Source organism: Lathyrus oleraceus, chromosome 3, assembly GCF_024323335.1.
Source record: "Lathyrus oleraceus cultivar Zhongwan6 chromosome 3, CAAS_Psat_ZW6_1.0, whole genome shotgun sequence".
NCBI classification, from domain to species: domain Eukaryota; kingdom Viridiplantae; phylum Streptophyta; class Magnoliopsida; order Fabales; family Fabaceae; genus Lathyrus; species Lathyrus oleraceus.
In genome coordinates this window covers 237270149-237282875 of record NC_066581.1, presented here as the reverse complement: position 1 = coordinate 237282875, position 12727 = coordinate 237270149, and the positions used below count along the sequence as shown (strand labels likewise).

Genomic DNA, 12727 nt, shown 5'->3' with positions numbered 1-12727 from the left:
ATTTCTCTGTTAGATACTTCCACTTGTCCACTGGTCTGAGGGTGGTAAGGTGTCGCTATCCTATGTCTCACTCCATATTTAAATAATAATTTTTCGAGTACTTTGGATATAAAGTGCGATCCACCATCACTGACTACTATTCTTGGGATGCCAAATCTCGGAAATATTATATTCTTAAAGAGTCTAGTTACTACTCGGGTGTCGTTTGTTGGGGAGGCTACAGCTTCGATCCATTTTGATACGTAGTCAACTGCCACGAGTATGTATTTGTTACCGAAAGAGGATGGAAAAGGTCCCATGAAGTCTATTCCCCACACGTCGAAGATCTCTACTTCCAAAATACCTTTTTGTGGCATCTCGTCACGTCTAGATATGTTTCCCGTGCGTTGACATCTGTCACATTCCTTAATAGCCGCATGTACGTCCTTCCATATAGTTGGCCAATAAAAGCCGGCTTGTAGGATTTTAGAGCAGGTCTTGGATGTACTTGTGTGTCCACCATAAGGAGCGGAGTGGCAGTGTTGGATTATATTTTCTACCTCTTCTTCGGGTATACATCGACAGAAAATACCATCGGGGCCTCTTTTGAAAAGTAAGGGATCATCCCAGTAATAGTGTTTTATGTCGTAGAAGAATCGTTTCTTCTGCTGGTAAGATAAAGTAGGTGGAACTATTCCAGCAGCTAAATAATTGACTAGATCAGCGTACCATGGTGTGGCAGATATAGCTAAGGTGGTTTCTACTTGCAGGTCGGAGTTGTTCTCTTCCAAAGTAGCTATAAGTTTGTCATACGAGAAATCATCATTAATTGATGTTCTTTCCGGTTCAAGGTTCTCAAGTCTAGAGAGGTGGTCTGCTACTACGTTTTCAGTTCCTTTCTTGTCCTTGATTTCTAAGTCGAATTCTTGTAGCAACAAGATCCATCTTAGGAGTCTAGGTTTAGCATCCTTTTTTGTTAAAAGGTACTTGATAGCAGCGTGATCAGTGTAAACTATTATTTTAGCTCCAACCAAGTAAGAACGAAATTTATCTAGCGCAAATACCACTGCTAGGAGTTCTTTCTCGGTAGTGGCGTAATTCATTTGCGCTTCATCCAGGGTTCTGCTTGCGTAATATATAACGTGAAGCTTTTTATCCTTTCGTTGTCCTAAAACAGCACCTACAGCATAATCGCTGGCATCGCACATTATTTCGAATGGTTCATTCCAGTCTGGTGTCTGCATTATGGGTGCGGAGATCAATGCTTGCTTAAGCGTTTGAAATGCTTTTAAACAATTATCGTCGAATATGAATTCGGCATCTTTCATCAACAGTCCGGTTAAAGGTTTAGTTATCTTAGAGAAGTCTTTGATGAATCGTCGGTAAAAACCGGCGTGTCCTAAAAAGCTTCGTACTTCTCTCACGGTTCTTGGGGGTTGAAGATTTTCGATTACCTCTATTTTGGCTTTGTCTACTTCAATTCCTCTGTTCGAGATGATGTGTCCTAAAACAATTCCTTCTTGTACCATAAAGTGGCACTTTTCCCAATTAAGTACTAAGTTTACTTTTACACATCGCTCAAGAACTCTTTCCAGGTTTTCAAGGCATTCTTCGAAACTTTGTCCGTATACAGAAAAGTCATCCATAAATACTTCCATGATGTTTTCGAGAAAGTCGGCGAAAATTGCCATCATGCATCTTTGAAAGGTTGCAGGGGCATTACACAGACCAAACGGCATTCGTCTATAAGCGAAGGTACCAAAAGGGCACGTGAACGTTGTCTTTTCTTGGTCATCAGGGTGAATTGGTATTTGAAAGAAGCCTGAATAACCGTCTAGATAACAGAAATGTGAATGTTTTGCTAATCGTTCTAACATTTGGTCAATGAATGGTAAAGGGAAATGATCTTTTCGGGTTGCTTTGTTTAGTTTCCTATAATCAATGCACATTCTCCATCCTGATTCGATTCGTTTAGTTATAGTTTCCCCTTTTTCGTTTTCAATAACGGTTATGCCTCCTTCCTTTGGTACAACGTGCACAGGACTAACCCATTTGCTATCAGATATAGGATATATAATACCTGCTTCCAATAACTTGGTTATTTCCTTCTTTACTACCTCACTCAGGATCGGATTTAGTCTTCTCTGGTGTTCCCTAGAGGTTTTACAGTCTTCTTCTAACATGATGCGGTGCATACAAATAGAAGGACTTATTCCTTTAAGATCGGTGATGTGGTACCCTAGTGCGGTTGGATACTTCCTTAAGATATGTAGGAGTTTTTCTGTTTCGAGTCTTCCTAGGTCTGCATTAACTATCACAGGTCGTTCAAGTTCTAAGTCTAGGAATTCATATCTCAGATTTTTGGGAAGTGTTTTCAGGTCAGGGGTTGGTTTGTTAAGACATTGCGTAGGATCCGGTGTTATTGCCAAACATTGGTTAGATCTGTCTTCTACAAGGCAATCAAATGATTTGTCTTCTTCTAACTCTTCTTCTTTTATGCATTCATCGATGATATCCATGAAGTAACATGTATCTTCTATTGCAGGTGCTTTCAAGAATTGGGAAAGAATGAATTCAATTTTCTCTTCACCTACTTCGAAGGTGAGTCGTCCTCGTTTTACGTCTATGATTGCACCGGCAGTTGCTAAGAATGGTCTTCCCAGTATAATGGGTGTAATATCATCTTCTCTAATGTCCATAATTGTAAAATCAGTGGGAATGTAGAATTGACCTATGCGTACGGGAACGTTTTCAAGGATTCCTACAGGATATTTGATGGAACGATCTGCTAGTTGCACAGACATTTTGGTTGGTCTTAATTCTCCCATTTCCAGTTTCTTACATATGGATAGAGGCATAACGCTAATTCCGGCTCCTAAATCGCATAAGGCTTTGTCGATGACAAATTTTCCTATGTGACAGGGTATAGAGAAACTACCTGGATCCTTGAGTTTAGGGGGCATGTTTTGGATTATAGCGCTACATTCGGCAGGGAGTGTAACGGTTTCGCTATCCTCAAGTTTCCTCTTATTAGAAAGGATTTCTTTTAAGAATTTAGCATATGAGGGCATCTGCGTAATAGCTTCGGTGAACGGAATTGTAACGTTTAATTGTTTAAGGAGATCAACAAATTTTCTAAATTGGCCCGCATCTTTGGTTTTAACAAGCCTTTGAGGGTAAGGTATAGGTGGTTTGTAAGGTGGTGGAGGTACATAAGGTTCCTTCTTTTCTAGGGTTTCCTTATTACTCTCTTCCTTTTCCTTAGGTTCACTTTCCTCAGTTGATTTCTTAGGGTTTTGGTTTTCTACCTTGGATCAGACGGTCCTTCCACTTCCGTTCCACTTCTTAATATAATTGCATGAGCGTGGCTTCTCGGGTTAGGTTGGGGCTGTCCAGGGAATGTACCAGTTGGGGCAGCAGTAGGTGCTTGTTGTTGGGCTACTTGTGATATTTGTGTTTCCAGCATTTTGTTATGGGTAGCCAAGGCATCTACTTTGCTTGCTAGTTGTTTAAGTTGTTCGCCAGTGTGTACATTCTGGTTTAGGAAATCTTTATTGGTTTGTTGTTGGGAAGCTATAAAGTTTTCCATCATGATTTCCAAGTTGGATTTCCTAGGGGCGTTATTGTTAGGCATGGATGGGTTCAGTTTCTGATATCCCGGAGGTATAGCTGGGGCTTGATTTGGAGACTGTCCAGGTGCGTACAAAGCGTTATTGCTCTTATATGAAAAGTTTGGATGGTTCTTCCAATTTGAGTTATAGGTGTTCGAATAGGGGCTTCCTTGAGCATAGTTTACTTGCTCTGCTTGGATTCCTGTCAAGAGTTGACAGTCCGTAGGAGTGTGGCCTTGGATTCCACAGACCTCGCAATTCTGAGTTATAGCAACCACGGCGGCTGGAGGTGATACGTTTAAACTTTCAATTTTCTGGACCAAAGCATCCACTTTTGCGTTAACGTGATCAAGGTTACTTATCTCGTACATGCCAGTTTTTGTTTGAGGTTTTTCCACCGTTGTTCGTTCGGTTCCCCACTGATAGTGGTTTTGGGCCATGCTCTCGATAAGCTGGTAAGCATCAGCATAAGGTTTGTTCATTAATGCACCACCTGCAGCGGCGTCTATTGTTAACCTTGTGTTGTATAAGAGACCATTATAAAATGTGTGAATTACTAACCAGTCTTCCAAACCGTGGTGTGGGCAAAGTCTCATCATGTCTTTATATCTTTCCCATGCTTCGAAAAGAGACTCGTTGTCTTTCTGTTTAAATCCGTTTATCTAGGCTCTTAACATAGCTGTTTTGCTTGGCGGAAAGTATCGGGCAAGAAAAACTTTCTTCAACTCGTTCCATGTGGTGACTGAGTTGGAAGGGAGAGATTGAAGCCATCTTCTAGCGTTATCTCTTAATGAGAAAGGAAAAAGACGAAGTCGAATTGCCTCTGAAGTGACACCATTAGCTTTAACAGTATCAGCGTATTGGACAAATACGGATAAATGAAGGTTTGGATCCTCGGTAGGATTTCCAGAGAATTGGTTCTGTTGCACCGCCTGCAACAGCGAAGGTTTAAGTTCGAAGTTGTTTGCTTCGATTGCGGGCGGAGCAATACTTGAATGCGGCTCATCTTGCGATGGAGCGGCGTAATCTCTAAGAGCACGAGCTGGTTCTGCCATCTCGGTTATCGAAGGAAAAAGGTTTCTGAAATCAGGAAGTTCTATAGGAGGGAGATTGTTTGCAGCACGATATTCCCGAATTCGTCGTAAGACTCAGAGATATAGTTCGATATCGTTGATTCGTAAATAGAGCGGTTCGCCTTGTGAGCGAGTGCGTGGCATACAAATCAACGAAAGAAAGAATAGAAGAAAAAGAAACCTTAGTCTCTACAGCGTAACGGAAGAGTTACGATATCGATTAAATAAAAGTCCCCGGCAACGGCGCCAAAAACTTGATCGCGACTTTATGAGTCGAATTTGGGGTACAAACTGCAAGTGCACAGTTCTATCGCGTAGTTTTAAAAGATATCGATCCCACAGGGACTTATGAATCGATATACCGTTATCTAAGGTTACTACGTAAAGCTAAGGTGAATAATGGTTGATTGTTTGGGGGCGAAGCTAAAAACTAAACTAAGATCTAGATTAAATATTAATAAATCGGATATCGGTATGTAGTTCGTCGTAATTAGGGAATCAATTCTTTGTCGTTTTCTTGGTTTTAAAATAAATCGTTTCAGTTAACTTTATTGATTAAAGGTTTTATCTCAAACTCTCGCTCTGTTGAATAAACCATGACTTTATGTTAATGTAGCTGTCACTTATAATTAAGTCAAAAACCACTTTTTGAAAGCAATAAAGTTGCAGAAATTCTTTTTAAGAAAACACTGACAGTTTTAAACACCCTTATCTCAAACTCTCGCTCTGTTGACTTAGGTTATACAATTAAACCCGAATGCTTAACTCTCGTCCTCACATTCAATCTTTAAGAATACTTTTTGGAAAAGGTCAGAATTTAATTAACTCTAAAACTTGCTCTCGCCCTGATCTAGAATTAATGCCTAATTTACACTGTCCAGTTAAAACCTCAAACTCTCGCTCTATTGATTTTAACTTCTTTATGTCTTTTACTTTTGTAAAAAATTCTTGTTATTAAACCTGTAAATTGAGACCGTAAAAAGATTGATTTTAATTTTAAGTTTGATTAGACCGACTTAGTCTTGATCCCTTATTTCGCTTACTTTACATACCGATATCTAGGCGAATTAGCCAGACATGCTAAACAAACAAAAATACATATCATGCATAAACAGACTCATCCCAGGCAGATAATATAAATAAGTAATAAAACAAAGCATTAAATAATAATTAAAGAACCTGAATGCGTTAAACAATAGTCTTGAACACTCTACCACAAGCCAGTAGGATTTGTTCTTGGATTCTTCAATTAAACAACAAATTAAAACGAAGGAAATAAAAACTAGATTCTAACGTAAGGTTAGATCCGGTAAAAGTTGCACAATAGTTTCCGGTGTAGAAACTATTGTGCGAAAAGAATTAATTAAATGCTAGAAAAGAAAATAGAATTGCAAAAAGGTAAAACAATAAAAATTCTGCAAAGTAATACTATAAAAATATAAGCCTAAACTGCTGGAAGAAGAAAAAAATGTGAAAACGGCAAAAGGCGTGGAAAATCTCCGACCCGAGAGCTTTCCCAATTAGCTGCTATTTATACTGCTACTTGTGTAACTGCTTTCCAAGGGTTTCCGTATACGCGGTCTTTTCGTTCCGAGGGTCAAGCGTGGAAATAGCTTTCAACGTGGTCAGTTGCGTTCCTAGTGCCAAAAATATAGGGGAAAGGTGTGACGTCCGTCACACCATGTGTGACGCTCGTCACAGGAGTGTGCTTAGTGTGACGCTCGTCACAACCTTTGTGACGCCCGTCACAGGCACAACGTGCGCTTTCTTTGGGCTGGGCTTGGTCTTTGTTATTTGTTTCCTTTTTATTCCTTCTTACACCTCCTTTTCTTCCCTTTTTCACTTTTGCTTCAAAATGGATACCTGACATAAATAGAAAGGAAATACCGCATAATATCTGATAAAATGAGATAAATTAAAGTAAATGATAATATAATCTAATTGAATTAAGTCCTAAAATGTGATATAACTTCATGTTATCAATTACCGCTTTGATTGCAAAAACATCCAATTGTTTGTGATAAAGAATCTGTGCATTTTAAGACATGGAGGTCCCTTCCAATGCGTGCTTATAAGATTGAAAACTTGAAATCTTATTCGGAAGGTTGAGTGACCCAAGTGTTGAAATTTTGGCATACCTGGGGCATGTTTTTATCTAATGATCTCTTTTGCAGGTGTTGTTAGACATTTTCACTCACTTGCAGGTTGTGATGTGAAGCTTTTTGACAAAAGATCCTCGTGGAGTCCAATCAGGGACCAGGGATTGAAGAATGGTGAAAAGATGGCGAAAGACGTACGACGATCCTTGAGGATTAATCAAGAAGACTCTTCAAAGTCTGAGGACTGGAAAGTTTGTATGAATCCGTGGAGTACGGAGAAGTCGGGAATACAAGGTGATGAATCAGAAAAGTCCAGACGAGTCTGGGAGCTCTCAAAAGTGGAAAGCTGACACTAGATTTGGATGTTGAATACCAGAGTTCGACGAGTCGGCGGGTGTTCTGTGCCAGACTTTCCTGATTTCCCTAAGCAGAGTTGGGATTGTTACCTCCTCAGCAGATTCGAGGTCTGTGCCTTCCCTAGCAGAGGCGGAATTGTTATCTCCCCAGCGGATCCAAGGTATGTGTCTTCCCTAGCGGGGTCGGGATTGTTATCTCCCCAGCAGATTTGAGATCGATGTTTCCTCAGCAGCCAGGCCGGAAGGTTGCTATTTCCCTAACGGAGGTGTCCGTTGCTGGCTTTTTCCCCCAGCAAGTCAGAGACTGTTGTTTTCCCCGCAGAGTGCGGTGGTGGTTTCTTCCCCAGCGAAGTCCCCAAGTGGATCGGGGTCAGTGGAGGTCATCCCCGATAAGGGTGGTCCTCTTCCCAGCAGCAGTGCCATTCCCCAGCAGGGTGGAGGTTGGAGTGTTAATGGGTTCCTCAGCAGAGTGCCTCGAGCTCCCCAGGAGAGTCCCTTGAGGGGGATACTTTTTATGCATTCATCATGTAGATAAGCATAGCATATTGCATAATTAATTACGTAGCATTTTCATGATTATGGAGCATTACGCTAAAAATTATCATGCATCAGCATTGCAAGCATAAGCTAGTCTCAAGCCGTGGTTATTGTTTGAGAGGTGGTTTCGCCAGAAGGTGGAGATGTTACTCCGAGGAGTTTGGCATCGTGATTTTGAATCAACAGTATTCCCCAGTAGTGCGATATTGGAGGAAGGTTTCTGTCGTACGGAGATGGAAATGCTAATCAAAGAAGTTTCGGGGTCCAAGAAAAGAACAAAAAAGTAAAGAAAAGAGAAGGAGATAATCCCCAGCTAAGCGCAAAGTGTTCGTTGGCTAGGGTTGAATAGAGAATAGTCGGCTCATGGCTTGTTATCCCCAGCATGGGTCGTTGGCACGCGTGCCGCCTCGTTTATCACTATTCATTATTTCTGTCGATGCTGACAGGCATGACGAGTTTTTCGGGTATTCAGACCGTTATGGCGTTCAGGCTAGTCTTTCGGGTATTCAGACCGATGTGGCACTCAGGCCAATTTCCGATTTTCAGATCGAAGAAGTTTCCGACGTTCAGGTCGAAGCACTTGTGGTATTCAGACCAGTTTCCGATTTTCAGATCGAAGAAGTTTCCGACGTTCAGGTCGAAGCACTTATGGCACTCAGGCCAGTTTCCGATTTTCAGATCGAAGAAGTTTCCGATGTTCAGGTCGAAGCACTTATGGCACTCAGGCCAGTTTCCGATTTTCAGATCGAAGAAGTTTCCGACGTTCAGGTCGAAGCACTTGTGGTATTCAGACCAGTTTCCGATTTTCAGATCGAAGAAGTTTCCGACGTTCAGGTCGAAGCACTTATGGCACTCAGGCCAGTTTCCGATTTTCAGATCAAAGAAGTTTCCGACGATCAGGTTGAAGTACTTGTGGCGTTCAGGCCAGTTTTTCCAACGATCAGGTCGAAGTACTTGTGGCACTCAGGCCAGTTTCCGATTTTCAGATCGAAGAAGCTTCCGAAGTTCAGATCGATGCAGCTTGCGGCACTCAGACCAGCTTTCCGGTATTCAGACCGATACGGCATTCATGCTAGTTGTTGGGCATTCAGGCCAATCTCTCGGTGATCAGACCAACATTAATACTCTCATGTTCCGATGCTCAGTATTCAGACTGATGAGCGGCGTTCAGGCCATGGTATTCCTGTGTTACCATTTATTTTGGTATCCAGGTCAACAATTCTGTTCGGTATTCAGGCCGACTTTCTCCGTACCAGACGGATTCTTCTTTTAGGATTACTTCTTTGCCGATTCTGACAGGCATGGTTAATTATTTCCCATCAGAGTGCAAATTGTTCGTCTGTTCTGAGTATTCAATCCCTCTTCACCCTGGTCATCTGAAAGCTGAGGCTGTTCATATCGACAGGTTCATAGTGGATTGAATAGGGGCTGCTGTAACACCTCAAAATTTGCCCTCCTCTCTGTGGACTAGCTTAGTATATTGCATCTCATTTTTAGGACATTAGGCATTACATCTTTGCATATCATGTGGAAACAATGAGCAAGTCATCCTCCTAGGTCTTTCTCAGAAGATAGAGAGGTTGAGAGATTCAAGCCTGAGGGTCTTGTAAATTGATCACTAATCATCTGAGGTTGTGCTTCAATTAGGGTTTTTGGTTTCTCAAGGAGATTGGGCATTATCTTGGTTGAAATGGTACATCATCATCATCATGATTCATTATTTCTGATCAGGTTCCTTGGGATTAGGGTTTTGACCTTTGGTCAACCCTAATCAGTTGCATTATACCAATCAGGGTTTTTCAAGGAGATGAGGTTTTTATTGAGGTGGAGATCATCATATGATTTTATTGAGCTTGTATAATCTAGGGTTTCATTTTGGGAGTTATTTCATCAAGTGGTTGAGGCTCAAAATCATCTGTGCATGTTCAAGTCATCTGTCAACCATAAAAGTCAACTGCAAGTCAACTGTTGGATTTGGAGGTGGGAAGTGGTTAGAGATACTTCATTCATGTTCAAGCAAGTCTCATTTGACATTTCAAACATCAACATTGAAGAATTTGAGGTCAGGTCAAAGCTTTCCAAAAATAGAAAGTGACCCATAATTCAAACTTGCCAAAAATGGAAAGGTTTTCAACTCAAGATTACATCATCAAGAAAGCTTCAAATAAAATTTTGTTGAACATGAAAGTTGTAGATCTTTCTCTCCCATTTCTAAAACGTCCAATTCGTGTACTGTTCACATGCATTTTCATGCATAAGGGTGAAAGTCCCAATTTGCATTTACACCTCATATTTGTTAATTCCATTTGCATTGGCTTAAACTTTATTAAGGCATGATTAGTAGAACATATATAAGCCTAATCTCTAACTATTTTTCAAAACAACAATCACAATTTCAGATCTAGATCTAGAACTCCAAATTTTTCTCTCACTTTTTTTTCTTTCTTGAAATTTATTCATATTCAATCCATTCTTCTTGCTTAATTCTTGTTGCTAAGGTTTTCTTAAGCAGGTTTACACGTGGAGTTGAAGGAAACAGTACAAGATTGAAGCATATTGAAGCATGAAAGCATCCATGGCAATGTCAAATTCTGTTGGATTCAAGAGCAATTGAGCTTCGATCTCCCTTCCAATCACTTGTACAAGCATCATAGAGGAGCTTTTGAGCATTGCAAGGCCTAAATTCATCTAATTCCAATTCTGCACTTCAAGAGGTCACAGAATCGATCTCTTTATTTCTTAAAATTCTTATGTTATTGCTGTAGATCTGAGTTTGTTGAGCATTTTGAGCTTTGAACCATTGAATTTCGTGCATTATTGGCTGAGTAATGTTGATTTAAAGATCCATGCATGAAACTTGATTTGCTCGATTTGATCTTAACATGAGGAATTATGCTTAGTTGTTAGTTGATTCGTGACCTAGGATGAAGGATCTACGTGTTAGTATGCTTGATTATGAATTCTGGAAAAATTGTTCTTGCTGCATATGCACTGTTCATGATTCACGATGAAGATGATGTTGTTCATGTTTTGGCAACGCTTTTGATTCACTTTCTGCAACGCAAATCCGTTCCAGTATGTTAGTTTAGGGCTCGCTTGTGATTGGTTGTTTCAAATGGCCATGCTGCGTTCTTATTGGTCCGTTTTGTTGACCATGCATGTTGACCTGCCACGTCTTTAATGAAACGCTGAGTTTCATTCACTGAGCGCGCCATTATTTGAGTTGTGCCTTGCTTCGATTCCCCGCGGTACCAATTATTTTGAATGCTCCATGATATTTTTCCTTTCCCTCCATCATTCATACCATGCTTCACATATCATTTTTTTTATTTTTTCATCATCTTTAAAATTTCATATATAATTCAAAAATCATCCAAAAATTATGAGGTTTTTTGCATTGTGTTGCATTTTTTGTCTATTATTTTTTATTATTTTTCCATAAATTGTGCTTGGCTGGATTTCATTTTGTGCTAGGGTATGTGAGCATGTATCCATTTTGTACCTTGCCTTGCTTATTCATTTGTGAAATGCTGGTCTTTGATCCAATGAATCTGAAAATTTGCATGATGAAGCTAGACACTTTGCTGGACATTTTGGTGTTGATTTGGTATTTTTACCATTTATCATTTCTGTTTTATGATCATGTTAAGCTGGTGTGACAATTTGTGTCACACCTTTTGATGTTCAACTTGTGTGATGTATTTGCCATACCAAATGATCTCCAATTGTCCTGATTTTTTGTGTGATGCATATTATGAATGTCTTGATTGATCATGAATTTTCTTGGAATTATTTGAATCATTTCTGATTTAAGTGAGATTTTTCATTCTGGTTGATCACATTTGAGCTTTAAAATTGCCTTGAACTTCAATTGATCATGAAATGCTTTTGGTTAATGATATTGATATGAGACCTTTTGGATTGTGTCAAGATGTGATTGAAGTTGATTCATGTTAAATTTCAGCTCCTGTTTTAAATTTTTTCTCCATCTTTGACCCTAGGCTTTGACCTAGTGGTTTGTTGCTTATGTTTGAGCTTTGATTTCAGGTTAAGCATTTAAGCTCCATGGTTCATGATGCTCAATTCATTTGAGCATTGATGTTTGCTTGTGATTACTAACATTGTGTGTTTTGTAGGTTGATGGTAACTCATTTGAGTTTGCCTTTTGGCTTACACCTTTTGTACATTGAGATTGTCTGTTGCTTATTAACTGTTGTCTGTTTGTTTAAACATTATACTGATTTGTCTGATGTTTCCACAGGTACTTAAGTTGCTTTAAGTTCACTGTGAACTTTGCTTTGCTTGGTTGCTTAACCACTGAGGTATAACTCCTTTGGCTTCATGTAGTCTGGAAGACCTGTCCTGTTATGTGGGCAGGCACCTGTCTGAAGCCCTCCTTAAGAGGCAATGCTTGTGAATGTTTAAATTTGTGCCAAGCAGGAAAAGTCCTCTTATGAGGCAATTGGCAGATAGAAGAGATGTGTAATCCATCTCCTGCTACTTAGTGTGTCATTCACTTTGCTCACACACCTTGTGTTGATGCATTGTGGATAATAACCCAAGATCATATTGTGTCAGTCACTTGTGGAGAAGAGTTCCTACATTCTGAACTCCCACACATTCTATTTTGAGTCAAGCTCTCCCAGGCCAGGGATAAGAGCTGTGAGGTCTTAACCTCACTTCCCCTTTCATCTGCTTCACCCTAACTCTCAATGTTAGGGTTAAGAGCTAACTACACCCGATTCCAGTTGGCTTGTGTTTCACAGTCTAACCTTGTATGAGCCCATTTGTTTGCATATAATGTGTGTGCTTATTTATTGTGCTTGTGTTGTTTGAATGTGCTGTTTAGGATAGCTTACTCCCTGTGCAAGTTAGATAGAAACCTTAACCTAGGACCATGGTGGATTTACATGATAACTATTAGGCTTGAGTTAGGCTCCCTTCTAGTTTGTCATTTCCCAGTCTCTGGTTAGGTTAGAAGTTCTTTCCCTGTTCAGGGGAACTACGTCGCCCTGATCCTCATACCAGATGAGGTACGTAGGCAGGAGATGAGCAGATCTCTCCGGGCGCCC

General features: G+C 40.2%; 1 non-coding gene across 1 annotated transcript; it reads left to right on the top strand.

The window, feature by feature from the left end:
- Nucleotides 1-4160: 4160 nt before the first annotated feature.
- On the top strand, nt 4161-4267 carry LOC127134146 (small nucleolar RNA R71). Its single transcript, XR_007807908.1, has one exon. It is a non-coding gene; the product is annotated as a small nucleolar RNA R71 (small nucleolar RNA).
- The last annotated feature ends 8460 nt before the right edge of the window (nt 4268-12727 follow it).